The 13,478-nt window shown below is 36.1% G+C and overlaps 1 long non-coding RNA gene across 2 annotated transcripts in view; it reads right to left on the bottom strand.

The window, feature by feature from the left end:
• The window catches only part of LOC117071598, a 113,678-nt gene that overhangs the window by 16,205 nt on the left and 83,995 nt on the right, over positions 1-13,478 (bottom strand). For both annotated transcript variants that reach the window (XR_004432370.1, XR_004432371.1), the window contains exon 4: positions 11,434-11,464. This is a non-coding gene — a long non-coding RNA (uncharacterized LOC117071598). The remainder of the gene's footprint in view (positions 1-11,433; positions 11,465-13,478) is intronic.

Genomic DNA, 13,478 nt, shown 5'->3' on the forward strand with positions numbered 1-13,478 from the left:
TGAACTTCTGTCAGGGGATAGTTTTAAAAGGAAGGCATAGATAAGCACATGCTTTAAATATGCAGAAAATTGCTTTTTGAATTATTTTTTAATGATGGAGGTTTTCTTTACACATCTGGAAACTAGTTATACTTGTAAAGAACTATACTATTTGGTTCTTAATGTTTAAAAGTGCAATAACTGTTTTTCACATTCCTCCATGTCATCATCGTGAACACTAACACTGATCCAGGCCACGGTGGAGATCTCTTCCAGAGACTGGATTTGCCCTTTACTGGGTGGCTTTATGTCTTCCATTTCCTTTTGATGTATTTGTTTTCACTTTTGTATCTCTTAGATCCACAGTCATTATTCACTAACACCTGTGAACCTGCTTCTTCCTACCTTCCACTATCATTGTGTGCCTAAACTCTGCTGTACTATGTAGTGATTTGCATTTATCTATCTAATTTATGTATTAATTATAGATGTATGTACACACGTATATGTAGATATACACATATATTCATGTATACATGTATATATCTCTCTTGTGTGACTCCTAAATATTGATGTTTTATTTTTATATCTATTTACCATATTGTTATAGTTATAAAATATAGGCATAAAATGATTTTTATTTATAATTCATAAAATAAACCATTCAATTAAATTAAATGAGTCAAAAAGTTAATGCATTTCTAATATAAAAATGTATAAACATTTCCAAACCGTGGTGAAAACACAAATTTACTGCAGTATTAATGTTCAACAAGTGATAGGGTTTGGATGTTTGTCTCCTTCAAATGTGTCATATTGAAATGTAATCCCCAGTGTTGGAGGTGGGGCTTGGTGGAAGTTGTTTGACTCATGGGGGCAGATTCTTCATGAATGGCTTAGTGTCTTCCCCTTGGTGATGAGTGAGTTATTGCTCTGGGTTCATGTGAGATCTGGTTGGTTCAAAGTGTGTGGCACCTCCCCACTCCCCTGTTTGCTCCCTCTCTCAGCCATGTAGTATGCCTGCTCCCTTTTTACCTTCTGCCATGATTGCAAGCTCCCTGAGGCCATCCCTAGGGGCAGATATTAGTGCCATGCTTCCTGTACAGTCTGCATAACCATGAGGTAATTAAACTTGTTTTCTTCATAAATTACTCAGTCTCAGGTATTCCTTTTCAGAGATGCAAGAACGGATTAAAGTAAGAAGTATAGTCATTTTGATAGAAAGTATTAGCCTCTACTGACTCTCCTACTTTCTTCTACTTGTGTTCCCACTAGTGGTGCCTACTTATCATTGCCACCTCTGTAACCTGGTCCCACTGTGTTCCTGAATTCTTCATTACCTCTGTTTGGATCACTTAGAACCACTGCTTCTGGGCAGCTCCTCTGCCCAGATCTTTTAATGTTCTTACTTATCAACATGGGAGAGATTACCCTGATTTAATCTGTTTTCTGTAGAGACATCCAACTGCTTCACAGGGCCCTCTCACAAAATCCAAGCAAAACTTTTCTTGTTCCTTGGCAGGGAAGAAGATGGGGCAGATGACCATGATGAAGTGGTTGCCAGAGCTGAGTGATAGCATAAAGAGGGCTTGTGTTTTCAGGGACAGTGAAGGAGGCACATGGGGGAACAACAACAACAAAACAAACAAAAAAACACAAAAAACACATTCTCTTGCTGAGAATGACTGAAGCTACTAATCAACACGTGAAATAAAATGCTTAAGGAAAACATTGACGTTCTAGAATACCGGAATACCCAATCTTGGTGTTGCAATTTTATGGAGAGCACATAAACCAAAAGTGCTAAACTTGTGTCTAAGAATCAAAGGATGTGAGTTAGATTTGGAGATAGTTTCCTGTGAGTGAATTAATCAGTTTTGCCTGTTTAAGATCTTTGTTACTCATTCTCTGGTTCTCAATTGTACTTCAAGTTCCAAATGTGTCACACAATGGATGGATGGATGGATAAGTGAAATATGACCATCATATAACATGAGCTGAAATATTTATGTAAGAATAAGGTTGTATTTTCTATTTTCCTGAGTAGGCTTAACTTTAAGTTATATGTAGCCCTATCCACTATATTGCAGAGTTTCTACTTTATAAATAGTTATGAGATATTACCTATTGTTCTATCATCACGCCAAAAAAGTAAGATGGATATGGTTTCAGTTTGAGCACAGGACATGATCCTACTGGCAATGTGATTTTCTTTACCCACTGTTCACTTCCACCTCTTTCTTCACCTAAGCATCCTCAATTTCCCTCAACTGATTATACAGCCAATGACAAAATGGCTGAATATCTTATTTAAAATTTTGGTAAAGCCATTTAATCTCCCTAGGGGTAAATCTCTGTAGCCAAACTGTTACAAATTAAAAAAAAAAAAACATTGGCTGGCTCTATTTCAATCCTCTGGTTATCTACAAATTCCCTATGAAACATAACTAGATAATTTTCCATTTTCCAATTGGTCACTTGGAATTGGACCTACCTGATACCATTCCTCTTCAAGCTTATAGAGAACAACTCTGATGAGTCTTCATCACAGGATCTCTTTGTTTGAGGAAGAATATTACTGTTCATTTTCTTTTATTTTAAAATATAGTATATAGAGGCCGGGTGCAGTGGCTCAAGCCTGTAATCCCAGCACTTTGGGAGGCCGAGACGGGTGGATCACGAGGTCAGGAGATCGAGACCATCCTGGCTAACACGGTGAAACTCCGTCTCTACTAAAAAATACAAAAAACTAGCCGGGCGAGGTGGCGGGCGCCTGTAGTCCCAGCTACTCGGGAGGCTGAGGCAGGAGAATGGCGTAAACTCGGGAGGCGGAGCTTGCAGTGAGCTGAGATCCGGCCACTGCACTCCAGCCTGGGCGACAGAGCGAGACTCTGTCTCAAAATAAATAAATAAATAAATAAATAAATAAATAAAATAAAATATAGTATATAGAAAGAAAAATTCATAAATCAAAATGTTCATCTTGGTAATTATTGAAAAATAAACACATCTGTGTAACTACCATCCAGATTGAGAAATAGAAAGTTACCAGCTTTCCAAAAGACTGCCTCGGGCCCATCCCAGATGCTATCTCCCCTAAAATAAACATTATTCTGACTTCTGTAACCATTGATTAGCTTTTTTCATTTTTGCTTTTATATGACAGAAATTTCAGAGCATGTGCGCCCTCATATCTAGCTTTTTTACTCAAATTTGTGTCTCTGAGATTTTTTCATATCATTGCATGTGCTTAAATTTTAATTTTATAGTATTATCAATATATGGGATGAATATACCACAAATTATATTTTCCGTTTATACTTGGTGGACGTTGATATTATTTCCACTCTGGGCTATCATGAATAATGCTGCTCTGTAGATTCTCATATATAGCCATTGTTAAATATAATTCTACAATTATGTTGAACATACACATAGGAGTATACTTACTGGGTCATAATATATACATATTTTAAACTTTATAAGGTGATACAAAGCAATGTATCAAAATGGATGTACCCAATGGAATTCCCACTAATAGTGCATGAGAGTTCCAATTGTACCATGTCCTCACCAACATTTGTTACTTGCAAGGACTTTGTTTTGGTTTATTTTGCTATTTTGGTATGTCAGTGGGTAGATAAAGTTAATTTCCATGGTTCAGTTTGAAATGTTAGAAAAACCTTGCATTTCTGGTAGAAAGAAACATAACCCTGATGAATTATCTTTGTCGAAAATACTGGGTTTACTTTTCTCATTTTTTTAAGGAACTTTGCAACTGCGCTTGTGAGAAATATTGACCTGTGACATTCCTTTATTTTTTCACTAGGTATTTTGATATCAAGGTTTTCCCGACCTTAGAAAATAATTTGTGAATTGTTTCCACATTATTTATTCCTGAAATAGTTTGTGTAATATTTACATTGTTTCTTTCTTAAATGTTTGAAAAAATTCACTGATCAACTCCTGGGCCTGGATTTTATTGTGGAAATGTTGAGATTCATGGAAAAACACAAACCCGAAGTGTTTCTTTGTTCTTTTTTTTTTTCTTACTTTCATGCATCTAACTCCACTTAACACAGCATCTTTGGCCACCAAAATCTGTGAGGATTTCTACCCACCAGCAACCAATTAGTTCTGCAGCAGACACCAGCTGAGCAGTCTCTAATTCAATTTAATTCTTGTTCTATCTACCTGAAGGTAACGTCAGAGCTCACAGGTTGATGATGCAGTCCCACAAAACTGCCCCCTACTTCAGGTGCCATTTGTAAGTACAGGTTGTGATCTGTGCTTCTGACTGACCAGCTATAAGCTGGGGTTTTTACAACCTCCTCTTTGGGTTTTATTAATTTGCTGGAGTGGCTCACAGAGCTCAGGAAAACACTCTACTTATCTTTATGGATTTATTATGAATAATGCTACAAAGAATACAGATGAACAGCCAGATAGAAAAGGTGGGTAGGGAGAGGCATGGGGGAAGCTGTGCAGAGCTTCCATGCTCTGTCTGGGCATATCACTCTCTAGGAACCTTCACAGGTTCAGCCATCCAAAAGTTCTTCTATCTTAGCCGTTTTGGGTTTTTATGAAGGCTTCATTACAAAAAGCACAAATAGGCTGGGAATGGTGGCTCACGCCTATAATCCCGACACTTTGGGAGGCCGAGGCAGGCAGATCATCTGAGGTCAGGAGTTCGAGACCAGCCTGGCCAACATGGTGAAATCCCAACTCTACTAAAAATACAAAAAAATTAGCAGAGCATGGGTGCAGGCACCTGTAATCCCAGCTACTGGGGAGGCTGAGGCAGGAGAATCGCTTGGACCTGGAAGGTGGAGGTTGCAGTGAGCCAAGATCAAGCCATTGCACTCCAGCCTGGACAACAAGAGTGAAACTCGGTCTCAAAAAAAAAAAAAAAAAAAAAAAAAGGCACGATTAATTAAATCATTGGCCATTAGTTATCAACTCAACTTTCAGCCCCTCTGCCCCAGAAACTGAAGTGAGTCTGAAAGTCCCAACTCTCTAATCTTTCCTAGGTGTTTCTGGGTGATTAACCCCCATACTGAAACTATCTAGGGACCCCAGTCACCAGTCATCTCATTAGCACACAAAAGACACACATCACTCCAGATCTTCCCACGGTTTGTGGAGTTCTGGCCAGGATACAGAGATGAAGTCTAAATATATATTTCACAGTAGCAGAGAGAAGTATGTTAAATTAAGTATCCAATTTTTAGTAGATATGTATTTCAAAATATTTGTCCATTTTATGTAGATTTCCAAATATATAGTATACAGATGTTAAAATAGAGATCAGACCCATGGAATGAACTTTTGTGGCAATATGATATCAAATTCTCAACAAAACCAAAGGCCATACCAAATAACGGTTAAGTCATGCACTTCTACACTTAAAAAATAAACTATGCTCAAACTGCGACAAGGTTTTTTCTTTTTCCTCTAGCAGCCTTGTGATAAACAATATTGAAACAATTGCAGCCCACTGACTACCAGATGCTCACTAATTGATGCTCTACCCCATTTCACAAACCATAATTACAGCTTTGATTGGACAAGAGATGAATTTCAGTAACTCTCTGCTGATAAAACAACACCTACCATAGAATAGTTTTAGCAGGTTTACAGAGGCTGCACAATGAGGGCCTTCATGACCTTCATGACCCAGCTTCACCTTTTGATGTATAGGGCCTAAATGTAATATATTTAAGTGTTAAGGCTCTACTCCAAAGTGAACATGGATTACATGTAACATGCATATTTGCTTACTATGCATGTGTGCCCCCTTCATTAATATTTATAGCTCCTCATATAATCTGTTAAATATGCATACTTAGGGTGGAACTTCCTGTTCTACCCTTCCCTCCCATCAAGCGTCTGCTTTCAGTTTCTGCTGAAGGCTGCTCTTCCCAGCCTGTAGGATGGCAAGACTGCAGGCTGCAACCCTTTCTAAGAAATAAAGCATTTCTTTCCAAATGTATAGATCTTGTCATTTTTGGTTAACACTGACATTCATAATATTATTGTGATTTTTCTTAAAATATAAAATTTGATTTAAGGTCCACTTTTTTATTTTGAATATTGGTGATTTGTGTATTATTATGTTGATTGCTCATTTTAGCAGTTTCATTTTCAAATATATAACCTTTGGCTTTGTTTATTATTTCTACTATAGATTTGTTATAAATCTTATTTTCCCTTCCTTCTATACTTTACTGTGTTTAATTTCCTAGGCTTATCCTAACTTCTTTCTAAACACAATTTTCCCTATATCCCACAATTTTTTTTGTTCCCTTTCTTTCTTGGACATGATTTATTTGGAAATGTGTTGTTTAATTTCCAAATAGTTTAATGTGTTATAATTATCTTCATATTAATTATTTTCTATTCTGGAAGGTGAGTTAGTAGCTGATCTGAATTCTTCTCTGTAACCTCAGAAAGACCTGTACATTAATGATATATATAGAATTATTTTATAATAAGTCAAGAAATGTATAGGAATATACTAGGTTCACAATGAGTGCTATGTTTTGATGAGTACCTGCACTTTATTGTTGAGATTGCTTATTGAGTAACCTGTTATGGATGATACTGAACGACTCTGGACAATGGAAGCAAAGCACACATTCAGGAGGATATTATGTAATCAACATGTCATAAAAGCTGAAGGAGCCCCAGAGAGGCTAGCTTCTCTAAACTAAACTGGTCATTAGCATGCACATCCCAAGAACATATTGGAGACATGAGATGATATGCCTGATATTACTGCTATGCTCCTGGTATTCATGCTGTATTGAATATTTTTATCTTTTCTTAAAGCTAAATAAAGGTGGTATGGATGAAGCCTCCTGTGTCTTGCAATGTTGATTTACATTTAAATTCAAGATGACTACATCTAGTCAAATTGAATGAACACTACTTTACAACTTCTTGAGACTTGTTTTACAGACCTGCATATTGTTAATTTTGGTTAAATGCCCCATGTGCATCAAAAAAAAAAAGTTTGTTGTGAAGTTTAAGGTTGAAAAACAATGTGTGTTGTGAAGTTTGAAGTTTATGGTTCTATAAGCATCAATTAAGTCTACTTAGTTGACTATGGATATCCTTGCAGAATTGTTTGCCTGCCTATTGTGCTATTAGTATCAAAAGACAGCATTTTAAAATCTCCCCTTCTAATTGCAAATATATCTATTTCTTCTTTTATTTCTGTTAGTTTTTTTTATTTTTTAGATGACTAAAAATTTTAAAGTGCTAAATTATTTCATAAGACTGACTCTTTTATTTTAGGAAATAGATCTTTCATAATATACACTTCCTTAGAGCTACCTCACTGAATATTAGCACAGCCATATCAATGTTTTTCTGAATTGTGTTGCCAAGCGCATTTTGTCCTCCTCTCACTTTCAAACCTGTGTTGTTATAGGAATCGTTGTTGAGTTTGTTATTTTAATCAGGTCAGGTAATTATTGTCTTTATCTTGGCTTTGTTTTTTTCTACTGAAAAACAAGCCATTAATTTAATTATTGCTCCTTTGAACATATTGTATCTTACTTTTATAATTTTTTCTTCATCTTTGGCTTTCAGTAATTTTCTATGATCTATCTCAGTGTGGTTTTATTGTAAATATTCTGCTATGTGCAATTAGATATTTGAGAATCCGTGGTTTGATGTCTTTAATCAATTTTGCAACTATCTCTCCAAATAATGTTCAAATATTGTTGTTACCACATTCTATTTCTTTTCTCTTGGTACTTTAAACTCATGGATGCTTGAATTTTTTAACTTGTTTCATATGAATCTCTAAGCTTTTTTTCTGTATTTATAAGTTTTTCCCCCTGTCAGTTATGATATATTTTTACCTAGTTAGCTTCCAGTTAATTAATCCTTTCTATCATTGTTTCTAATTTGCTGTTTAGCTCATTTAAATTACAAATTTTAGTAGTAACTATCACTTCTAATATTTTAATTTCATAACTTTTTATATATTGCAGTACTCTGATAAATCTATTCACATTGTGTTTTATTTTCTTGAACATTTTCCTCATAGTTATTTTAAAGTTAATAAATGACAAAGTTAAATAACAGATAATAACCTATATACTTCTGTTGTCTGTATTTTGGAATACTGTTAATCTTCTGAACCTCTCCCTAGGCATGTTGTAATTTTCTTTTTTGTAAATTCTGGGCTTAGTGTATGAAACATTGTAGAGGCTATAAACATTATATATTTTTCTCCCTGCAGAGAAAAAATATATAATGTTCTTTTAGAAGAGCACCTCGACTAAGTCTGTAATTGAAATAATTCACGTCTGAGTGAGGTCTGGCCTAGTCTGGTTTGCATTTATTCTGAGAAGTAACTTTTCAGAAAACTAAACTAAAACCCAGAGATATTTGCCAGGGCCTCCACTCCTTGGTAGGTCCTACATTTCTAATGCTTTTTTTCTCAGACCTTCAGAAATTTTTTGCTAGATTTTTAACCCATTATCTGCTGTTCCCTTGGTTTTAAGAAGAAAAGCGTTAGAGAACATCAGTCTCATTTCAATGAATTTATCTAACCTATGGTGTCTTGTTCTCTCAAGTTCCTTGGACTGCTCCTTGGACATGCTCTGATGCCTTCAAGGAGCTATATTTAAACACATCGTATCCTGAATTCTATTTTGTGTGTGTGTGAGATTGCAGATTTAATAAAATCATACAGCATGGTCAGACGCAGAAGTCTCAAAATTGTTTCTAATTGTGCAGTTCATGGTAACAGCTTTCAGTACTTCTACTTTTTAACACCACTGCGCTAAACTTACATGGGGAAAAGAAAATAATAATAAAAAAACAGATAAGAGATCTAATACTTGAAAAATATTTAGTATATAGCAAATATTTCAAACACACCAAAGCACTTTGTATTAGTTCATTTTCATGATGCTAATAAAGACATACCTGAGAATGGGTAATTCATAAATGACAGAGGTTTAACTGATTCAAAGTTCTACATGGCTGAGGAAGCCTCACAATCATGAAGAAAGGCAAAGGAGAAGCAAAGGCACTTCTTACATGGTGGCAGGCAAGAGAGCTTGTGCAAGGGAACTCCCATTTATAAAACCATGAGATCTCATGAGACTTATTTACTACCACAAGAACAGTATGGGGGAAATCACCTGCATGATGCAGTTATCTCCCCCTGGCCTTGTCCTTGGCACATAGAGATTATTATAACTCAAGTTGAGGATTGGGTGAAGACACAGCCAAACCATGTCATACTTAAACCCCAGAACTCCACGTAGCACAAGAAAAGGTGGGAGGTGTGGACTCTAGGAATTTTAGATTTCTCTTCTGTAGGGCTACTATGTGGAGCATAATAAGTGATTCTTTCAGAAAAGATAAAATATAATATTCAAACAAAAAATATTGAATTATAGAGGATAAAACAGACCACGAAAGATCATTTATCTCTCATGTTGCAGAAGTAAGCCTCACACACAAGGCAGAGTGCCTAGCTACTTCATGGAAGAGCTACAGGTAAAAGCCATGCTTATAGACTTTTTCTTTAATTTTCTTTTAATGGTTTAAACTAGTCATAAACTGAGTGAGAGATGAAGATACCTGCACATTGAAATAAACATTTTTTCCCCATTTCAATGATAAATTTTAAAAGAAAAAAAAAAGGCAAGGGAGAAAAAAAAGTTGGCATTAGGGTCCTGACAATTTTCAATTTTTACCTGTCATTGAGGTTGATTTGGCCTTGTTCGTGTGATGCACAGGTTTGCTACACCCATCCTATGTCTTAGTGCTCCGAGTGAAACCTTCCATTACACACCAAAAAAAAAAAAAAAAAAAAATGATAAGAGTTTGAAATAAATTGACCAAAACTGTGGCTGCATACCAGTGTTAAAAAGGAAGCAAGCCCGTCTGAGCAACAAAACCAGAAATTGGCCCAGGGCAGAAAGCAGGGAAGAGCAACCAGTCAGATGCTCATCAGGCCACCTTCCCTGGCAGGCTCATCTGTTAAAGAAGATCGAGACCATCCTGGCTAACACTGTGAAACCCCATCTCTACTAAAAAATACAAAAAACTAGCCGGGCGAGGTGGCGGGCGCCTGTAGTCCCAGCTACTGGGAGGCTGAGGCAGGAGAATGGCGTAAACCCGGGAGGCGGAGCTTGCAGTGAGCTGAGATCCGGCCACTGCACTCCAGCCCGGGCGACAGAGCAAGACTCCGTCTCAAAAAAAAAAAAAAAAAAAAAAAAAAAAAATATATATATATATATATATATATATATACACACATATATACAAAAAACTAGCCGGCGAGGTGGCGGGCGCCTGTAGTCCCAGCTACTGGGAGGCTGAGGCAGGAGAATGGCGTAAACCCGGGAGGCGGAGCTTGCAGTGAGCTGAGATCCGGCCACTGCACTCCAGCCCGGGCGACAGAGCAAGACTCCGTCTCAAAAAAAAAAAAAAAAAAAAAAAAAAAATATATATATATATATATATATATATATATATATATATATACACACATATATACAAAAAACTAGCCCGGCGAGGTGGCGGGTGCCTGTAGTCCCAGCTACTGGGAGGCTGAGGCAGGAGAATGGCGTAAACTCGGGAGGCGGAGCTTGCAGTGAGCTGAGATCCGGCCACTGCACTCCAGCCCGGAAGACAGAGCGAGACTCCGTCTCAAAAAAAAAAAAAAAAAAAAAAAAAAAAGGCTACTGTCACATGCAAACGTGTGTTCATCTGATCGCTGAGACAGTGCTGAGGCTTGGTTTACTGCCTCTTGCAGATCTCAGAAGAGTTAGCCTCACTGAAATCTCTAGGTGAGTTTTCAACGGCACATTTTATGTTCTTTGCTAGTTCTGACATTTCCAAATATTTCTCACCAACTTGTGGCTGAATGCAAGCCATCATGACGTGCCCCAGAGGTGCCTAGCTAAGGCATGAATCACATAATGTCTATATTCACATTCTACAAAGTCCTCAGGGGTTGTTGTAGATGTGCATGTGAATTAATGTCCTTATAAAACCTAGCTCAGTATTATTCAAACTTGATATCCAGTCTGTTAATGATTATTGGCCTGCAAGGCAATAAAGAATGTGCTCATTTATAGATGGAGGCCTTAACACTGCAATTGTGTGTCTTAAATTGTTACCTTTTAACTTAGGATCCAGTTCTTATGGAAATTGAGGGAGCTCTATTGTGCTTTAATCATTAATTGAGCAAACAAATATTTATTGACTACATACAATATGAGGGTCACTATACCAGGTTCTGGGATATGACTTTCAACAAGGCAGATGTGGTGTCATCTACAAGTAGGTCAGAGTTTAATGAAGTAGTGGAAATACACTAGATTGGCTGTTATAAGACTTGGATTGTACTTTTAGATTCTTCACAAACAGCATGGCACAGATCACTGCTTCTCCATTCATTAAGAGGAAGTAACTTACCTGAAGATAAAGAGATGAGCCTCATTTCTCCCTAGAAAAACAAATAAGAATTGGGCTGTTGTATAAATTACCATTTTTCTTCTCACTACCTGCATAACTTTAAACATATTACCTCATCCTAGTTTTTTTCATCAGGAAAATGTGAATGATGATAATAGTCCTTATTTGGTTGGATTACTGAGGATATTAGATGCTCTCGATATATCACCTAGACTATTGTGCTTGGCATACAGTGTTTGGTAAGTGTTTGCTTTTATTATTCTGCTACTAAAGTAGTTGTTGCATCTCTAGCAATTTAATTCAGCACACATTAATTGAAGCCCCACAATGCTTGTGGCATGTATGAAATAAGACTCACTTCCTTTTCTCATTAGGATATTCACTATCTGGGGTGAAGGTCAGTACTTCTAGCCAAATAATTAAATCACCATTATATTGTGCTTTCAGAAATAGAGTTATATACAATGTTATTTTTGTGCAAAGATGTGTGAAAAATCAAGTTTACCTAGACAAGCATTTATACAAACACGGTGAAAGATGCAATCACTAAAACTTTAACAGATGAATAATTTATCAGAGAAGAATCTAAGATACATTCTAAGCCATCTCCATTACACTTTCTCTCTCACACTCTCCCACACATACATACATGTACACATGCATATAGTAACACTATAAACATTAGATAACATTCAGAATTTATGTCTTAACTCTACCCTCTTTCCATTAATTTCTCCTTGCCAGGGAATATAGATTACAGGGTTATAATCAGACTTAGGTTTGATTTCTGGATCCTTTTATGTAAGTCTAATATCTCCCAATATTGGATATCAATATGCATAAGAATGAAACTAGACATCTATTTCTCTACATGTACAAATATCAGCTCAAAATGAATTAAAGACTTACATGTAAAACCTCAAACTATAGAACTAATAAAAGACAACATAGGAAAAACACTTCAGAATTTTGTTCTAGGCAAAAATTTTATGGATAAGACTTCAAAAGCTTAGGCAACAAAAGCAAAGATAGTAAATGCAGTCTTATCAAACTATAAAACTCCTGCACAACAAAGGAAACAAGAGAGCGAAGAGACCCCTATAGAATGGGAGAAAATGTATGCAAACTATTCATCTGACAATAGATTAATATCCAGAATATACAAAAAAAACTCAAATAAGTCAACAGCAAAAAGAAACCCCACAAATAATTCCATTAAAAATGGGCAAAGTATCTGAACAGACATTTCTCAAAAGAAGACATACAAATGGCCAAAATTATACAGAAAAATGCTTAACATCACTAATCATCAGGGAAATGCAAATCAAAACCACAATGAGATGGCTTTGTTGGAATGACTCTTATCAAAAAAGTGAGAAATAACAAATGTTGGCAAGGATGTGGAGAAAAGGGAACTCTCATACACTGTTGGTGGGAATGTCAATTAGTACAGATATTATGGGAAACAGCATGAGATTTTTTTCAAAAGACTACAACTTGAAATACTATATGATCCAGTAATCCTACTAATGGGAATTTATCTAAAGGAAAGAAAATCAGTATATCAAAGAGATATCTGTGCTCACATGTTTATTGCAGCACTCTTTACAATAGTCATGATATGGAGTCAACTTAAGTCTTTATCAACAGATGATTGGATGAAGAAAATGTTCATATATGCACAGCGGAATACTATTCAGTCTTGAGAGAATGAAATCCTGTCATTTACGGCAACACGGATGAACCTGGAGTACATTATGTTAAGTGAAATGAGTTGGACACAGAAATATAAATATCACGTGTTCTCACTCATATGTGAGAGATAACAAGTTTAGTTCCTAAAAATAAAGAGTAGAATTGTGGCTATTTAAGGCTGAGAAGGGTAGGGAGGAGGGAAGGATAAGGAGAGGTTGTTTAATGGATACAAAATTATAGCTAGAAGGAGAAGTCTAAGGTTTTATAGCATTATAAGGTAATTATAGTTAATAAAAATTTATTGTATATTGTCAGATAGCTAGAAGAAAGGATTTAGAATGTTCTCTACA

The sequence above is a fragment of the Trachypithecus francoisi genome, unplaced genomic scaffold (genome assembly GCF_009764315.1).
Source record: "Trachypithecus francoisi isolate TF-2019V2 unplaced genomic scaffold, Tfra_2.0 Lachesis_group3, whole genome shotgun sequence".
Lineage (NCBI taxonomy): Eukaryota > Metazoa > Chordata > Mammalia > Primates > Cercopithecidae > Trachypithecus > Trachypithecus francoisi.